This window comes from Anas platyrhynchos, chromosome 32 (assembly GCF_047663525.1).
Source record: "Anas platyrhynchos isolate ZD024472 breed Pekin duck chromosome 32, IASCAAS_PekinDuck_T2T, whole genome shotgun sequence".
Taxonomy (NCBI): Eukaryota; Metazoa; Chordata; class Aves; order Anseriformes; family Anatidae; genus Anas; species Anas platyrhynchos.
This window is the reverse complement of record NC_092619.1, coordinates 5,654,686-5,669,320: the sequence shown is the minus strand read 5'-3', so window position 1 is coordinate 5,669,320 and position 14,635 is coordinate 5,654,686. Positions and strand designations below refer to the sequence as shown.

Below are 14,635 nucleotides of genomic sequence, written 5' to 3'. Positions count from 1 at the left end.
GGCCCATGAAACATTAGGACATCTGGGGAGGGATGCCACTTACAGATGGGCTCGTGATCGAGGGGTGGACTTGACCATTGAGGCCATCACACAGGTTACCCATGAGTGTGAGACCTGTGCTGCAATCGAGAAAGCCACGAAAGTAAAATCTCCCTGGAACAGGGGGAGATGGCTAGGGTTTCAATATGGTGAGGCCTTGCAGATTGACTATATTGGACCACTCCCAAAAACTCGCTAAGGCAAACGGTACATACTCAGCATGGTAGAAGCAACTACTGGGTGGCTGGAAACGTACCCTGTAAACCACACCACGGCCCGAAACACTGTCTAGGGCCTGGAAAGACAAGTATTGTGGCGTCATGGTACACCAGAGAGAATTGAGTCTGACAATGGGAGTCATTTCTGAAACAATCCTTTTACCTTCTGGGCCAAGAGGCATGGTGTTGAGTGGGTGTAGCACATCCCTTATCAAACGCAAGCTTCTGGGAAGGTTGAGAGGTACCATGGACTGTTAAAAACTATGTAAAAAAAATGATTGTGATTAGTATTGGACTGGCAATGACATCAATGAATATGAAAGGGAAAAAGCAGGGGACTTTTCTGTCACCCTCGCTTAAAATTTCTTTATTGGGATGGATTTAGGACAGCTGTGCTCGGGATGGTTTAGTGGGGACTGTTAGTGTTAGGTCAGAGGTTGGACTCGATCATCTTGAGGTCTCTTCCAACCTAGAAATTCTGTGAAATTCTGTGATTCTCTTACGAGCATTAGGTGCTGGGACGTGGAAACAATGGGACACAAATCTACCAGAAGCCACTTGGCTAGTTAACAATAGGGGGTCTGACAGCCGTGCTGGTCCTGCTGAAACAAAACCCCTACACACTGTGAAAGGAGCTAAAGTTCCCGTAGTGCATGTAGGAAGGTGGATGGGGAAGGCAGTGTGGGTTGCTCCTGCCTCGAGAAAAGGCAAACCCACTCGTGGGATTGTCTTCGCCCAAGGACCGGGTGTGGTGGTTTTACCGTGCTGGGCAGCTAAACCCCATAAACGCTCTCTCACTCCCCCTCCTTTAGATGAGGAGGGGGAGAAGTAAAGCAAAGAACAACTCACGGGTTGAGATAAGGATAATTTAATTAAAGGGAAATAATTATAATAATTAAATAAAGACTACCATGAACTAAACAATTTAACTAAGGGGAAATAAAAAGGGAAAGGGGAAAAGGGAGGGGAAAAGGGAAAATAAAAAGAAGGGAGGAAAACAAACAAACAAAATAAATGAAGGCTATATGGAAGTGCAGAGGAAAGAAATTATTCTCTACTTCCCACAAATGAGCGATGATTGACCACGTCCTTGAAGCAAGGCCTCAACGCACGCAGCCGGTGTTCGAGAGGAGGACCGACGTCTTCTCAACGAGAGCCCACCCCTCCCCTCTTCTTCCTGTTTCCACCTTTTATTGCTGAGTGTGACATCCCATGGTATGGAATATCCCTTTGATCGGTTTAGGTCAGCTGCCCTAGTGATGTTTCTCTCCTCACTTTTCGCCCATCCCCTAGGAGGGTTAGAGAAAGGCCCAATACTGTGCCACTGCTGCTCAGCAGTAGACACAACACTGGTGTGTTAACACTGCTGTTCCAGCTACAAGTGCAGAGTACGGCACTGTATGGGCTGCTGCCGGGAAAGTTACCATCTCAGCCAGACCCAGTACAACCGCCACCCCTTATTCCATAACATTTGTGTCACACTCAGATCCCCATACTTTAGCATACAAGCATTCTCATCATTATTCCTTGTCCTTTAACAGGACAAGGATTTAACAGGACAGGATTAATAGGCAGGTGTATCTTCTCATTCCATAGGTCTTTCTTGGAAAATGTTCATAAGAACTGTTGATGATTAGGTCTTCATCTGCCAAAGTGGCCACTCAAGGCAGGTGGAGTTGGATGTCTGGACACGAGCACCAGCTTAGCTCAAGTCCTTGTTGCACTTCCCGGCTCCTTGCAACGTTGACCTGTCGTTGATCCTACAGCATCTTCCTACAACATCTAACTTAGATTATAGATTAGTTTTCTCTAATCCGGCCCGGTCGGATTCAGAGTACTGAACCAGTCGGACGTTCACCAAAAACACATTAACTGTCTGGGGGTCCGTTCAGACATTCACCAAAAACGCATTAACCGTCTGGGGGTCCATTCAGACATTCACCAAAAACGCATTAACCGTCTGGGGGTCTGGTTAGATTCAGAACACTGAACTATCACAGATAACCACCCTCACCCTAGTTGCACTTAATGAGAGCTATCACAATGCAATCAAGTGTGGGTTATTACAGCAACAGATAATCAGGTTCTTTTGCATTGCCGGTGATGGTGACAGTCTGCAAAAGCAAGCTAGTATGCATGAAATACACAGGTGTTATAGGTGTTACAGGTGTTACAGATGTTATAGATGTTACAGATGTTACAGGTGTTACAGGTGTTACAGGTGTTACAGATGTTACAGGTGTTACAGGTGTTACAGGTGTTACAGGTGCGCAGCCTAGAAATAAAACTCGTTAAAAGTTCATCATAAACCAGAGTTTAACATACAAACTAATTGTCAGTATAAAACATAATACAGTGAGTATTAACAGAACAATAACAGGGTGAAGCATCTTGTTGAAGACTCCCTTGGCAGCTGGCAACCATCCAAACAAAGTGTCCCACCAACGGTGTCTCTCATCTCTCTTTACTCTTTCCATCACTCGATGTATTTCTTGTGTATCATGATGGACAGTAATCAGTCGTGTCCATTTTCTCGTACTTGTGTCATCATCTGCTTCAGGTCCTCATGTACCAGCAATTTCTTCACCAAGGTAAGGTTCATTCCTATAGGAGTAGGCAGCAGTTCATGAAGCAGAATATAATTAGATGCAATAAGTTGATAAGAAGAGACAGGAACTGAGTATTTAAAATCACATCCTAGAATTTTGGTAAAATTGCAAACACAAACATTAGAGTGATTACTGGTATCTACCACTGTATTATCTACAACTATAGAATCACAATGAGTTCTCATGCAAACGCAACCTTTCCCAATATATACAAGTACAGTTTCAAGGGTTTCATTAGGATGTATCTCAAAGTGGCAAATATTTTGCTCAGTGTCAAGAGAAATGTCTTGAGATTCCAGCGTGTTACTTTCACAGATGAAACCTTTTTGTTCATGCACAATACATGCATTTACATCAATTGTTTGCCACTTTCCTCCCTTTTGATGGGCCCATACTTTACGCTCTTTAGGATAAAGTATAGTTCCATTATGATTGAGTCCTAATGCAATGATTGGATATACATTGTATACAGTGGCATTACTTATAGTAAGTATAAAGGCAACAATTTTATCATTTTCTGCATAATGGGTAAAGTTGACTAATTGCCACCAAGCTTGAAATTCTTTTTCAAATTCTGAAGCATTATCCTAAATCAATTTTCAAATTTCAGTGGGCAAAGTTCCTCCTTCTCCCTCTCTAATAATAGCTGCTGCTACAGCTTGTATCCATAACTGCGCTTGGATGCAACTCAAGGCAAGGGAGGTATTGCCTTGGGCTTTTCCAAGGGCATTTACAATTAATTGATGATCATTTTCCTCAATTTGTTTCCAATGGGGCAAAACATCTGATAGAAGCCATTGATTTGCTCCTAAGGCCAATAAGGATTATTTTATTGGTTTTTCCAGTTTCCTTAGGTCATCTGTAGTAGCAGTTATTCTACTCATTAAGACCTCAGCATCAATGCTATTTAAGATACCTAATCCTGTCCCTAATAACCCAGTTGCATCCCATGGCACGCGCTGAGATTGTTTTGGAGAACGTCCATGTAACCATGCTAACCAGCCGGTGTAGGCAGTTCTCAGAAAGGTGGTACATTGTGAGTTAATTTCAGAGATACTAATGTGCAGCGCTAGCTCTACCCTTTTTAGGGACCAACTAGGGTTAAAGAGAATTTGTTGTTGTCCCACATTTTTAATTATGTAAGGACCTGTGTTGAAGATGGAAGGAGTTAGACCAATGGGAAGCTGAGTCGGTTCGTTTTCAATAATCTGCAGGGGCAGAGGCTTCTTATCCTTTGACCACGAATCCAGACATGGCTTGAAGTTCAGCCATTCTTAGAGAATTGTTCCAACTCCATTCATCTTTTGAAAATATTTTGTTTCCATGTAGAACTAAAGTAGAGAGATTTAGGTCCTTTCTGTTTTGAGATGTTCCAGTGACTGCTATACTGTGACAATACATGGTTAAATGCCATGGTGAAACACCTCAGCTCCAAGCACAGCCACAGTAGCTAAGTTTCCTTTAAGGTCTGTAATTGCGTCAAGGTCAGGGTAAAGCATAGCATCATTAATCCAAACTGTTGATTCGTCATCTTCCAGCTGTCCCTATACAGTTCGCTCAGGGTTCCTGTGAACACAAAAGAAAATAAAATATGCTCGGTTGTATTCAACCGGCAGGGTTAGAAAGAGGGTGAAATAGCAATCTTTGATTTCCCATGCATAGAAATATTTGGGAGTAGTTAGCACTATTGCTACTGTTAGAAACACAGAGGGCTTTCACTATCTCTGCCATGTTTGGAACTGTGGCATTCAAAGGTGTAGTGTTAGCATTTAACTGTCTGTAATCCACTGTAAAATGCCATTGCCTGGTTGGTTTCTTTACTGGCCACACTGGTGAATTGTAAGGTGAATTGGTCCTTTTAATAATGCCTCTTTTTTCCAATTCTGTTATCACCCCGTCAATCCCCATAAGTGCTGCTGCTGACAACAGATACTGCCCGATCATTAATGATTTTAGAGGGGATAGGGGTATGGATGTTTGTAACAGGCTCAGTCTCATGGTGCCTGAATCCCTTTGATGTGTCGCGAAACTCCACACAGTTCCATCAGGGAGTTTCCACATACAACCATGCAGTCTGTCAAATCCTAAAATATTAGTGTATGCAGCACCAACTAATACTTCTACCCTGGTTAATTTTTGTTCCTCTGGCAACCAGAGTGAAATTTTTACAGTGGGGCACTGTTTTTCCACACCATTGATTCCCGTGAATTTAACCCTGCATTGACCAGGTGTTATGCTCAGGGTTTGTGCTGTCTCATGTGTAATTACTGACATTTGGGTCCTGGTATCAATAAGAAAATTTACCAATATTTTTGGGGGTTCAACAGGAATAGCGATAATAGGGTCAGAGTGTTCATTAGAGAGCCATTGAATTGCTAATGCCCGCTGAGCAGGGTGGCTCATTGCCCTCCCCGGGGATAAGAGTTTTTTGCCGACACAACTCACCTCGTTCCCTATTAGGTTTCAACCTCTCTTTGAATTTGGGATATCTGGGATTTTTAGTGTGGATTTGGCGGACTCGCCGAGAGTGGTCTTGGGATTTAATACTGGATGAATTAATCCAGCCCATTCGGTGTCCGTACTTATCTATGTCTTGTACCAATTCACTCCAGGTGGGAATAGGGGAGTTAGGATTTCGCCTACAACCACTATCATCATCCCTACAAGCAGCTAGTATGTGATCTTGGGTGTTTGCTACAAACATCTTAAGACAATCAGGGAGTCCACAGATGAGGGGTTAACCGAACCGGATCAATAGGAGCTAACATCGGGAATTTCCTAAATTCATCTCTTTCATATATCGCTTGAATACAGGCTGCTTTCTGTACTGCTACAGCCAGGTCATCTCCTGGTGTGGTGGTTAAAAATACTCCAGGTCTCCAAAAGCCTCCTACCTCTTCCTTACACAACATCATTCGATCTCCTCCTTTAAGAGAAACTCGACACACATACTCAACTTCTGATTCCCCTGACCGCCTTGAGAACTTCTCCTGTATTTTAACCAACTCTGCTGGTGGCAACGGAATTGTTTGCACAGTAGTGCGGATTTCATCATTATCATCAATAGTAGTCTCAGTCTTAACCAAAGGTCTCAAGGAAATGGATTGGGGTTCAGAATCAGAAATCTCTTCAACACCATCATCACTGTCAGACCAGAAATCACTGTCCCAGCTTTCAGGTTCTACACTATGCAGCCCTCCACGAATCTGTTTGACCGGAGTGCAAGGCTGTACTTTGTTTAACAGATGACTAACCCTCTCCAGCAATTGTTTAAGATGATTATCCTCATGCACAAGTTTATCATTTTCACTCACAAGTTTGTCATTTTCATCCAAAAGTTTATCCACTCTGATTCCTAATGTTTTTCCCGTCTCCCTTTCAAAGGCCAATGATGACTTCAACACCTCAATCTCTGATTTCACAGAATCACACCGAATCACAGAATCTCTAGGTTGGAAGAGACCTCAAGATCATCGAGTCCAACCTCTAACCTAACACTAACAGTCCCCACTAAACCATACCCCTAAGTTCTACATCTAAACGTCTTTTGAAGACTTCCAGGGATGGTGACTCCACCACCTCCCTGGGCATCCCGTTCCAGTGCCTAACAACCCTTTCAGTAAAGAAATTCTTCCTAACATCTAACCTAAAACTCCCCTGGCGTAACTTTAGCCCATTCCCCCTCGTCCTGTCACCAGGCACATGGGAGAACAGGCCAACCCCCACCTCGCTACAGCCTCCTTTAATGTACTTATACAGAGCAATAAGGTCACCCCTGAGCCTCCTCTTCTCTAGGCTGAACAAGCCCAGCTCCTTCAGCCGCTCCTCATAGGACTTGTTCTCCAGGCCCCTCACCAGCTTCGTCGCCCTTCTTTGGACCCGCTCAAGCACCTCGATGTCCTTCTTGGAGCGAGGGGCCCAAAACTGAACACAGTACTCGAGGTGCGGCCTCACCAGAGCCAAGTACAGGGGGACGATCACCTCCCTAGCCCTGCTGGTCACACTGTTTCTGATACAAGCCAGGATGCCATTGGCCTTCTTGGCCACCTGAGCACACTGCTGCCTCATATTCAGCCGACTGTCCACCATCACTCCCAGGTCCTTCTCTGCCTGGCAGCTCTCCAACCATTCATCTCCCAGCCTGTAGCTCTGCTTGGGGTTATTGCGCCCCAGGTGCAGGACCTGGCACTTGGCCTTGTTGAACTTCATGCAGTTGACCTCAGCCCATCGGTGCAGCCTATCCAGATCCTCCTGCAGAGCCTTCCTACCCTCGAGCAGATCGACACACGCATCTAACTTGGTGTCATCTGCAAACTTACTGAGGGTGCACTCAATGCCCTCGTCCAGATCATTGATGAAGATATTAAAGAGGACCGGCCCCAGCACCGAGCCCTGGGGGACGCCACTAGTGACTGGGCTCCAACTGGACTTGACTCCATTTACCACAACTCTTTGGGCCCGGCTATCCACCCAGTTTCTAACCCAATGAAGCGTGCGCCAGTCCAAGCCAAGAGCAGCCAGTTTCTTGAGGAGAATGCTGTGGGAGACGGTGTCAAAAGCCTTGCTGAAGTCAAGGTAGACCACATCCACAGCCTTTCCCTCATCCACCCAGCGCGTCACTTTGTCACTTTGTCTGCCCTCCGGCCCTTCTTGTAGATGGGCGTCATGTTTGCTAGCCGCCAGTCAGCTGGGACCTCCCCCAATAGCCAGGACTGCTGATAAATGATGGTTAGGGGCTTGGCCAGCTCCTCTGCCAGTTCTCTCAGTACCCTTGGGTGGATCCCATCCGGCCCCATCGACTTGTGCACATTCAAGTGCCGTACCAGGTCACCAACCAGTTCTTCGTGGATAGTGAGGGCCACATCCTGCTCCCCGTCCCCTTCCACCAGTTCTGGGTACTGGGTATCCAGAGAGCAACCGGTATTGCTGCTAAAGACTGAGGCAAAGAAGGCATTCAGCACCTCCGCCTTTTCCTCATCTCTTGTAACTAAGTTTCCCCCCGCATCCAGGAAAGGATGGAGATTCTCCCTAGTCCTCCTTTTTGTGTTGATGTATTTATAAAAGCGTTTTTTGTTATCTTTAACAGCAGTAGCCAGATTGAGCTCCAGATGAGCTTTGGCCTTCCTAATCTTGTCCCTGCACAGCCTCGCTACATCCTTATAGTCCTCCCTAGTGGCCTGCCCAATTTTCCAAAGATTATAAACCCTCTTTTTTCTCCTAAGCTCAAGCCACAATTCTCTGTTGAGCCAGGCTGGTCTTCTTCCCCGCTGGCTCATCTTTGGGCGCATGGGAATAGACTGCTCCTGTGCCATTAGGATTTGCCTCTTAAAGAGCGCCCAGCCTTTCTGGACCCCTCTGCCCTTCAGAACCGCCTCCCATGGGACTCCACCAACTAGTGTCCTGAGCAGCCCAAAGTCAGCCCTCCGAAAGTCCAGTACAGTGGTTTTACTGGTTCCCTTCCTGGCCTCGCCAAGAATAGTGAACTCCACCATTTCGTGGTCACTCTGCCCAAGACTGCTCCCGACAATCACATCCTCCACCAGTCCTTCTCTGTTTGTGAAGAGAAGGTCTAGCAGGGCACCACCGCTGGTAGGTTCACTAATCAGCTGCGTCAGGAAGCTATCTTCCACACTCTCCAGAAACCTCCTAGACTGCTTTCTCTGGGCTGTGTTGTGCTTCCAGGATATGTCAGGGAAGTTGAAGTCCCTCACGAGTACAAGCGCTGACGATTTCGCAACTTCTGTCAGCTGCCTGTAGAACTCCTCATCCGTCTCCTCATCCTGGTTCGACGGTCTATAGCAGACCCCGACCAGGACACTAGCCTTGTTGTCCCTGCCGATCCTAACCCAAAGGGACTCGACCTTGTCATTCCTAGCCTCGAGTTCTACAACATCGAAAGACTCTCTAATATAGAGAGCCACACCGCCACCCCTTCTGTGCTGCCTGTCCCTTCTGAAGAGCCTATAGCCAGGCATCGCAGCACTCCAGTCATGAGACTGGTCCCACCACGTTTCCGTGATGGCAACCAAGTCGTAGCCTGCCCGCTGCACGATGGCTTCCAGCTCCTCCTATTTGTTACCCATGCTGCGTGCATTGGTGTAGATGCACTTCAGCTGGGCCTTTACCTTATCCTCCGGCCTTGCCATTGCTCCTCCTGGCACAGCCCCAACAGTCCTTGCTTCAGCCCCATCCCCCTTCTTACCTAGTCTAAAGCCCTATCATTGAGCCCTGCCAGCTCCTGGCCCAGGATCCTTTTTCCCCTAAAGGATAGGGACCCGTCTACAGCCATCAGACCAGGTGCTGAGTAAACTGCCCCATGGTCAAAAAACCCAAGATTTCTGCGTAGGCACCAGCCCCGGAGCCACGTGTTTAACAGGTGGGCTTTCCTTGTCCTCTCCGTACCCCTCCCTGTCAACGTAGGGATGGACGAAAACACTACCTGCACTCCTGCTCCGTCCACTAACCGTCCCAGCCCCCTAAAGTCTCTTTTGATAGCCTTCAGGCTTCTGTCATCAATGTCATCACTGCCCGCCTGGACTATCAGGAGAGGATAATAATCAGAGGGGCGTACCAGGTTGGGGAGCTTCCTGGCAACGTCCCTGACCCTGGCCCCAGGGAGGCAGCAGACTTCCCTACGGGTAGGGTCAGGCCGACAAATAGGGCCCTCTGTCCCCCTAAGGATAGAGTCTCCCATGACAATCACCCTTCTTTCTTTCTTGGTGGAGGCAGTCCTGATGCGTGGAGTCGACCTCCTCGCCCTAGGCATCCTCCTGGGAACACTTTCTATCTCTTCCTCAGTTGGTGGTCTCTCAATCTCCAGGGCCTCAAACCTGTTTCGTAAGGGCACCTGGGAAGGTGGGGCCGGAAGGGGAGGGCATTGCCTGCCCTGTCGCGCAGGGACCTGTCTCCACTCCTCCTCAACTCCCAGATCCCCTCCCTCTGCCCGACGGCGACAGGGCAGGGGGTCCACCCCCGTTTGGGGTGTCTCACCCCGGTACCTCTCCTTGAGGCCCTGCAGGGAGTTGCTCCAGAAGTCTATCTCCCGCTCACACTCCCTGATGGCCCTCAGCCTCTCCACCTCCTCCTTGAGCTCTGCCACCATTTCAAAGCTGTATGTTCCGCATCAGAGATCAGTTTGGGAGCAGGAGTTTCCTTAGCTTTTTGCCGAGCACAAGACAAACAGGCTCCTAACACAGCACAAATCACACCTTTACCCTTTCTTTGACCAGTCTTTTGTGAAGCCTGACACTGCTCAATGCGCTCTACCACTTTCTCCTCATCTTTCCAAAACTTTTGGGAAAACTCCTTGTAGTGGGTTTACGTGGCAAGGTTTTGGTAGCAGGGAGCCATAGGGGTGGTTTCTGTGAGAAAGATCTAGAAGCTGCCCCATGTTTGGGAAGGGCCCCATTGTTTTCCAGATCTGAGCCAATAAGCCATGTTGTTTTGCGCCTCTGTGAGAGCATATTTAAGACAGGGAAAAAAACGCTGTGCCACACAGCAGCCGGGAGAGTCAAGGGAGTGTGAAAACAGCCTTGCAGGCGCCAAGGTCAGTGAAGAAGGAGGGGGAGAGGTGCTCCAGGCGCCGGAGAAGAAGTCCCCTGCGGCCTGTGGTGAGGACCTTGGTGAAGCAGGATGTCCCCCTGCAGCCCATGGAGCACCACGGCGGAGCAGGGTTCCACGCTGCAGCGTGTGGAGGAGACCACGGTGGAGCAGGTGGCCCTGCACCGATGGAGGCTGCCGCCTGTGGAAGACCCCTGCCGGAGCAGATTCTGGGCCACACCTGTAGCCCATGGAGAGGAGACCACGCAGGAGCAGGTGACCTGGCAGGAGCTGCTGCCCGTGGGGGAGCCAGGTTGGAGCAGTCTGCTCCTGAGGGATGGACCCCGTGCTACGGACCCATATCTGGAGCAGTTCTGGAAGAGCTGCTGCCTGTGGGAAGCCCACGCCGGATCAGTTCATCAAGGACTGTATCCCGTAGGTGGGACCCCACAGCACAGGGGACGAGAGTGACCGAGAAAGAGTGGCAGAGAAGAAGTGCTGTAGACTGACCATAACCCCCATTCCCCCGTTCCCCTGCGCCGCTCGGGGGGAGGAGGTGGAAGAGGGTGGATAGGGGGGAAGGTGCTTTTGGTTTCTTTCCTTTGTTTCTCACTTCTCTAGCTTGTTAGTAATGAGCAATAAATCTTACTATCTGTCTTCTTATGCTGAGTCTGGTTTGCCCGTTACAATAATTATTGCGTGATTTTCTCGTCCTTATCTCAATCCTTGAGCCCTTTTCACATATTTTCTCCCCATTCCTCTTTGAGGAGGGGGAGTGAGAGAGCGGCTGTGGTGGAGCTCGGCTGCCCACTCGAGCGGAACCACGACAGTCCTTCCCTGCCTGGGAAGGGGCACATTTGTATTTTTGCAGTAGTTTATCCATAGCAATCCTGCTGACTACACCAATTTTACTGTCGCGTTAAGGGGTTTAGCTGATTAACCGTTACGGGCCCGATCGGATTCAGAGTACTGAACCAGTCGGACGTTCACCAAAAACACATTAACTGTCTGGGGGTCCAGTCAGACATTCACCAAAAACGCATTAACCGTCTGGGGGTCTGGTTAGATTCAGAACACTGAACTATCACGGATAACCACCCTCACCCTAGTTGCACTTAATGAGAGCTATCACAATGCAATCAAGTACGGTTTATTACAGCAACAGATAATCAGGTTCTTTTGGATTGCCGATGATAGTGACTATCTGCAAAAGCAAGCTAGTATGCATGAAATATACAGGTATTATAGGTGTTAGAGGTGTTACAGATGTTATAGATGTTACAGGTGTTACAGGTGTTACAGGTGCGCAGCCTAGAAATAAAACTCGTTAAAAAGATCAAAGACTCTATAGAGATTTATAAGCAAGTATTCAGATCTCACCCAAAGGCGTCCCAATTGGGGGGAAGAGAGGCCCAGCCCGTCGACTGATCCCAGGAGTCAGGAGGTCCTAAGGATGTTGTATGTCCTCGGGATGGTATCTCCCCTGACGGTGGTATCTTCCCTGCCATCCCCTCTCTCTTGGGCCAATTTATATTATTTTCTATCTTTTAGGTGGAGCTTGAGTGGCTCTAGTCAAGCATATCTTAGTTATGATTGGTGTAAAGTTTTCCCATCTCTGTTTAAAGTAATAGGCTCCGAGAAATTCAAAGCGCATGCTCAGTGAAGGGTGGTCGCACCTTGGAGGCAGGTAGCTTTTGGGATGGAGGTGTGTTTTGGTATTATAATGATATTATAATGAGCAAAAAGTACACTAGGGTACAGCATTTGTCAAAACATGACAGGTCTTTGGCTTAGGGTGGCAAAAAGTGCAGCTTTGTGCACAAGAACAATCGAGGCCCCACCTGATTACAGAGCCCAGCTGTGGTGTCTCCACTCCACTCTACGCTCCGTGCTGTTCCTTAGGGCTAGCACACCAAGTTTCCCCAGCGCGATAGCATCTAAGGTTGGGAGCCTAGGGAATAATGCAGTTATGCCCTACCCTGAATGCCTCTTCAATGCTGTACCTTTTCCTTAAAAATGTGAATGTTAGTTTTATTTTCCTAGTTACTTCAGGCAATTACACCACAACACGTCAGCCCCTGTAACAGATCCATAGCCTGTCCAAAGCCACTCCAAACACTGCAAAAGGCCCTGCAGGCACTCCAGCTCCTGAAGTGGGCCCAAAGTTAAACCAACCCCTGTGGCAGGCCCTGTCACTACTCCAAAACCTGCAATAGACCCTGCAGCCATTCCAACTAATCCCAAAATCCCTGCAGACAGAACAACTCCTGTGTTGGGCCCTGCAGACACTCCTGCCCCTGCAGCCACTCCTGCCCCTGCGATGAGCTCCATGGCTGGGCCAGAGAACCAACTTGTGCCAGTATCGGTTGCCTCTTCATGCAAGAGTAAACAATGGGTGTGAAAATCAGTTTTTCTTAAGAAAGGAAAGAAACTCCTACCCAGACAAGAAAGGGGGAAGAAGAAGATGAGGAAGATTTCCTCAAAGTTGTGCCATCATGGAAGCAGGAGGACAAAGAAGCAGAGGTCATATAAGCATCAGAAACCACCAATTCCTATCCTAGGATAAGCTACAAGATATGGGGACAGATTTCATCTATCATCTCGGTGAGCACATTGTCACTTGGCTGCACCAGTGCTCCAAGAAAGGGGTCAATAGCCTGGAATTAAAGGGCAGGGAAGCAAAGCTGCTGGGATCCCCGTCTAGGGAAAGACTGGCTGACAAAACAATTGGAAAAGGGGAAAAAAGAACTTACTCCTGTTAACATTAAGGAAAGGTCTCCCTTCAAGAAAAATCTTGTCAACCAGGCAAGTGGACCACCATGCAGAGGGGTATCCGGTACCTGAGGGAATTAGCCATGCTGAAGGTGATTAGTAGAAACCTAGACAATGAGCAGCTATCCAAAGATGCAGATGAAGTCATGTGCACATGACCCATGTGGCAGAAGTTTTTACAGAGCGCACCATCATCTTGTGCTAACTTGTTGGTAGTAATGAGCTGGAAAGACCAAGAGAAACCCATGGTGGATGAATTGGCTAGACAACTCTGGCATTACAAAGAAAGTCTCTGTTCTTCCCTATGGGCCTGCATCCTGTCTAGAGAGAAACTTTCCCAAGAGGTCCAAGAACTACAAGAGAATACATCTTCCTCCCCACCTGCACGAACCAATAGCTCAGCTATTAGGTGTAAGCATCCCTCTGCTCAATAAAGTTGATATAGTGGGTGCATACTACATGTCACCCTATGGTTTTGACTGTGTGACCATGAAGAGGCCATGAGAAAACGGGATGCAAAAATCTACCCTACCTCCACCCTAGAGGCATAGATGCATGAGGCACAAGGAAAAACATTGGCAAAAAGCGGTTCTTCCGAGAAAATTGCTGCTCCAGTTTCTAGTCAGCAGTCCTCCAAACTAGAGGTTGGACTTAGAGGTTGGACTCGATGATCTTGAGGTCTCTTCCAACCTAGAAATTCTGTGTGAAATAGAATAATGAATACCATGATCTAGAAAGGCCTGACCTCAAGCCAGAAGGAAGATGGGGGCAATTGGGTGTATTGGACTTTGAGCCTGGCACATCACACCCACAGAAGAATCAGGTTCTAGTGGACAGTGTACTGTAATGCCATCAAGCTACAAAGGGCCAGAACCCATTTGCATTTCTTGAATGACAGGGGGGTCCCAAGAGTTAACTGCATTAGAGGCTGAAGTGAGTCTAACTGTGTGGAAGAAGAGTGGCAAAATCACCCCACTGAGACTGGCCCAGATGCTCTGTGAATACTTGGCCTAGACTACTTCAGGAGCGGGTATTTCAAAGATACAAAAGTTTACTGGATGGACTCCGGACATAACTGCCTTGCAGACAGAGGATATCAAACATTTGTCCACCTTGCTCACTCTCTGTCCTGGTTTTAGCTAGGATAGAGTTGGTTTTCCTCCTAGTAGCTGGTAGGGTGCTATGTTCTGGATCTAGGAGAAGAATGTTGATAACACACTGATGCTTTGGTTGTTGCAGAGCAGTGCTTACACTGAGCCAAGGACTTTCCAGCTTCTCACTCTGTCCTGCTAGCAGGCAGGCTGGGAGTGCAGCAGGAGCTGGGAGGGGACAAACCCAGGACAGCTGATCCAAGCTGGCCAAAGTGGTATTCCGTCCCACCTGATGTCATGCTGAATAATATATAAGGGGTGGCTAGCCGGGGTGGTGGGGCTGGCTGCTCGGGGTTAGGCTGGGCAT

The 14,635-nt window shown here is 47.9% G+C and overlaps 1 long non-coding RNA gene across 1 annotated transcript; it reads right to left on the bottom strand.

Annotated features, from left to right (window-relative positions):
* Positions 1-1,417: 1,417 nt before the first annotated feature.
* Positions 1,418-13,745, bottom strand: LOC140000484 (uncharacterized). The gene is made up of 2 exons (XR_011805538.1): positions 11,786-13,745; positions 1,418-4,432 (listed from the first exon to the last, which is right to left on the bottom strand). It is a non-coding gene; the product is annotated as an uncharacterized lncRNA (long non-coding RNA).
* Positions 13,746-14,635: the final 890 nt, after the last annotated feature.